A 4805-nucleotide genomic window follows, 5' to 3' on the forward strand; every position below is an offset into this window, starting at 1 on the left:
GAAGACAATCCAGACAGAGAGCAATGCATTAAAGAAATTACAAAAAATATCCCTAAGCTGGTGTCAAGAGAGGATAATGTTAACCTGAATAAACCAATGACCGAAGAGGAAATGCAACCCTGACTGCTGACAAGTTCAGACCCATTGCTTTATGCAATGTGGTATACAAGATCATATCCAAAGTTTTGGCTAGCAGACTCAAACCTCTTCTTCCTTCTTTAATTTCAGGGGAACAATCTGGTTATGTGGAAGGCAGACAAATCCTTAATAATATTATTCTAGCCCATGAGGTAGTGCACACGCTAACCAGCAAGAAACAGGTTGGTATGATCATGCAATTAGATATTGCCAAAGCCTATGACAAGGTAAACTGGAGCTATATCAAAAAGGTCCTTTCTGCTTTTGGGTTCGATCACAACTGGATCAGATGGGTCATGGCTCTGGTAACCTCTTCCAACTTTTCTATTTTAGTGAATGGCTCACCCTCTGAAATATTCACTTCTTCTAGAGGCCTCAGGCAAGGTGACCCACTCTCTCCCTTTCTTTTTATCCTAATGATGGAAGGACTGGGCAGGTCCATTAAGCAGGCTAAAGTCTTGGGAAAGATTAAGGGCCTTCAATTAATGGAGAACGGTCAGACCATGACTCACCAACAATTTGTGGATGATACAATGCTGCATGGAATTCCTACAGTCAAAGAAGCTTCAACGTACAAACATATCCTGGATGACTTTGCATTGGCTACAGGTATGGAAGTAAATCTCTCCAAATCAAAAATATTTTTCTTAAATACTAACATTGCAATTCAGAGAAATATCTCCCGTATTCTGGGCTTTCAAAGGGATTCCCTCCCTTCAAAGTATTTGGGAATTCCCCTTACAGCCAGACCCCTGCACAAAAGTATTTGGGAACCAGTGCTCAACAAGATGCAAGACAAAGTCAAAAAGTGGACTATCAGATCATTGAACCTGGCTGGTAGGTTGATACTGACAAAAGTCGTCCTTCAGGCAATCCTGGTTTTCCTTTTATCAGCACTCCCAGCTCCCAAAGGTGTCTTACAGCAATTCAGGAATATCCAGAGAGACTTCCTTTGGGGCAAGGAAGAAACAAGGAAGAAATGGGCCCTTGTTTCATGGGATAAAATCTGTAAACCCAAGAGTCATGGGGGTCTAGGCTTAGATGATCAGGAAATTCTAAGTAAAGTTTTAGGAGCCAAACTCTGGTGGAGATGGATTAAAGAACCAGATGCTCAATGGGCTAAAACCTGGAAAGAAAAATATGCAAGCTCATGGCAAACACAGGATCTTATTAGAATGTCTGGAAACATAAAGGGCTCCTACATCTGGAATAAAGCCTGGGAAAATAGAAGCCTAGTACAAGACAATAGTTTCTGGGAAATCAGAGCAGGAGATCTAGCTCTCTTTTGGGAGGACAAATGGCAACAAGAACCTACGCTGTTAAGCGAGGACTTTAGAAGCCTCAAGCAGGAAACAGATTCCCAGGGATTAACAAAAGTTAAAGATTTCTGGACTCTTCCTCACAACTTCGGGAAGTGGAGAAACTGGAGAAACATAGACTATAGAGATGACAGTCCTATAAAAATAAAAGCAGAGGCAATCATGAACATGCTAAAACAAAGGAAAATCTTGGTAACAGAGGGGCAGGATCAGTTAAGATGGGGACTCAATAAAGAAGGCTCCTTTAATCTTAAGGAAGCAAAAAGAATCATCCTGAACCTAGTTTCTAATGATTCAATGAATCCCTGACAACAACTTTGGAGGCACCAAGGGTGGATGAAGATCAAGCTTTTCATGTGGTTAGTTCATCACAAAAAAAAATTTGACTTGGGACAACATAAGGAAAAGAGGAGTCATTGGGCCTTCTATATGTCAGCTATGTGAAGCTCAAGAGGAAAAAATGGAGCATATTCTCAACAGTTGCACCTATACTTCCTGGTTATGGGATGCTATTGCCACCATTTTTCAACAGACAGACAGAGATAAAGGCAGCATCACTAACACCCTAATCAAGTGGAGAAGGAACTTTTCGGAGAATGAGATCCTTAATTTGGCCTGGGTCTTTACGCCAAGCTTCATTATCTGGAATGTTTGGAAAGAACGGAATAAAAGAATTTTCAAGGATGAAAAGACTATTCCTCTTCACCTGTTGGATCTGATCTTGAAGCAAATTAAGGAGACAGTTAGCACCTCTGTTCGTAATTATCCCAAGAACCCTCCCACAGAAAATGAGATGAGAACTCTCAGACAACTAAGAATGCATGAGATCATTCCCAATGGACTCAGTAGAAAGGAAGGAAATCTGGAAACGAAAAAGGATTTCTGGTATCCTCCACCGAAAGGTTATCTAAAATGCAATATTGATGGTGCTTCAAAAGGCAACCCTGGAATAGCAGGATATGGAGGGGTATTAAGAAATGAAGAAGGAGTCATAATCTTCATATTTCACTGCCACTTAGGTAAAGCCACAAACAATATGGTTGAATTAATGGCTTTAGAACAATGTCTAGAACTGCTGAGTCTAAATCATAGCTCAAATGTCATTGTAGAAGCAGACTCAGAGATCTCCATAAAAGTTGTTAAAAGAATCAGTTGGGGAGCAGCGCCGGAAAGGGTCTCAAAACATTGGAGACTCATACAAGTGTATCAAAGAATTCAAAAACATCTCCTGAGTCTACGAACTGTGAGTTTCAACCATGTTAGAAGAAAAGCCAACAAACTAGCGGATACTCTAGCTAACCAAGGGGTGATTAATTCAGAGTGCAGATTTGAGATGAAGTGGCAGGAGATGCCTCAGGGCAGGTTAAAAGCTCTATGCGAAGAATAAGCGGTAGAAGATAGAGAAATTTTTAAATATTGGGCTAGTGTGAAAGGCACGGAATGAAGAAGTCTAAAATAAGTTCGATCTCAACATTAGGGTTGGAACCTGCAAGAATGGCAAGCTCAATGCAGTCTTTTAATGCCCTGATGTTAATGGACCAATCCCCTTTCCTTTCGGATGGCACCACAGGGTTCATTACACAGTCAGTGGCAGTCTCTGTAGCAAGTATTGACGGGGGCTTGTGCGAAATAGGGAGGTACGGTTTTTCCGGTGGAGGTCGTTCCTCACCAATCTTCTCACGGGACGGAAAACCAGGCTCAAGCGGTAACCGGTTGATCACGCGGCTTAGAAATGGTAAGTGGTTTTGGCATGTTGGGAGTGATTCCATTAGGCTCACGACGTGTGGCAAGGGTACAGTTCTGAAACCACCATCCATCGCGAGTTATTGTTCGCACATCTTGGCCGGGCGATATTTTTCCGAACCGTCTGATTTTGCATTGCTAATTAACGGTCAGATATGAAAGTGTTGTTTTGTGGGGCCACCGGTCTTATCAGGGTTTTCGTGACTGAGTAGTGGTGGGGTAGAGGAACTTTATAGTAGGTTTATAAATTTTATTATTCAACCTAAAGTTTTATTTGAATGATTATCATTGCATGTTGTGAAGGGTTGGATCATTACTATGACAGCACGCCCTTGGTTTTCCTGAGTCCATGATGGGTTCATGGCTTTTGTATATTCTGTAAATTTATTTGTGGTTTAATGAAATAGAAGGAACGATTTTTGCTTTAGCAACAACAAAAAAACTATGACCAAAAAACATTCTTACCTATAGTTAGTTTTATTTAAGACTTAACTAAATTGAAATTTCTATAATTGTCGAAGGCTTCTTATTTCAACTTAAGTGTGGATGAGGATCTGTTGACTTTTATTTTATTTTTTTTATTTACAGTCTAGATTGATTTTCAAGGGAATATGCTCAACATATGCTTAGTCTTAATGCTTATCAATGGTTGTAGTGTATTAAAGAGTTTGTTAGGTTGCATTGACTTTTAATAAATTTAAAAAATTACCAATTTCCTAGGGATTTGAGATTATTGTAATTCTAATAAGTTCCTCCATGATAAGTTCCTCATTATTATTTATAACATTAATTTATATATAAGAAATTTTTATTTAGCAAAATGGTCCATTACTTTTTATAAATTTAAAAAATTAGATTCACGTGGGTCTCCACCCACTGATTTCCTAGAGATTTGAGATTATTCCAATTCTAATAAGGTCCTCAATATTATTTATAATTTTTTTTGTGAAGTTAAAGTTGACCCATAACCTTTTTATACATGATTAATCAAGTAAATATATACATTGATAAGATATTTTTCTTATTGCAATAATATTTTTTTTAGTTATATTTATGAAACCTTCAACTATATAATTTCATAAAATATATTAAATTATTTTATGATATAAAAAATTATGTTTAATTTTAAATATTAAAACCGAAGCGTAATATTTAAGTTGTTAGTACGTGCTATATTTAATAAAAACTACAGTAATACTCCTTTTTGCTTTTAACTAAGATTATAGTAATGTTTTTTTAACTAAATAAAAAAGATATTTTGATATTCCTATAATTAGAATAACTAACATATCCATCTGTTTATTATAGCAAATACTCAATAACTACGGAGATGTATGACCTCGTGATTCATCATATCCAACTTAGGCAATTGAAGGTCATATCAAAAGACAATTGAAGGGTGATTCATGGAATGTCATATCAAAATCGCATTGGTCATTGAACCTAAGCATTGTTAAACAGAGTACATTTTTTGGATTGTAGGACTATTTGAATTTTTATCTGTGGATATTTTATGTTTTTTTAATTAAATAATATAATTGTCATTTTTTATCCAATATACATATTTGAAATATATAATATTATTTAATATAATTATTATTTTTT

This window comes from Pinus tabuliformis, chromosome 2_2 (assembly GCF_031772625.1).
Source record: "Pinus tabuliformis cultivar Carrire ecotype Pingquan chromosome 2_2, CPIR1, whole genome shotgun sequence".
NCBI classification, from domain to species: Eukaryota; Viridiplantae; Streptophyta; class Pinopsida; order Pinales; family Pinaceae; genus Pinus; species Pinus tabuliformis.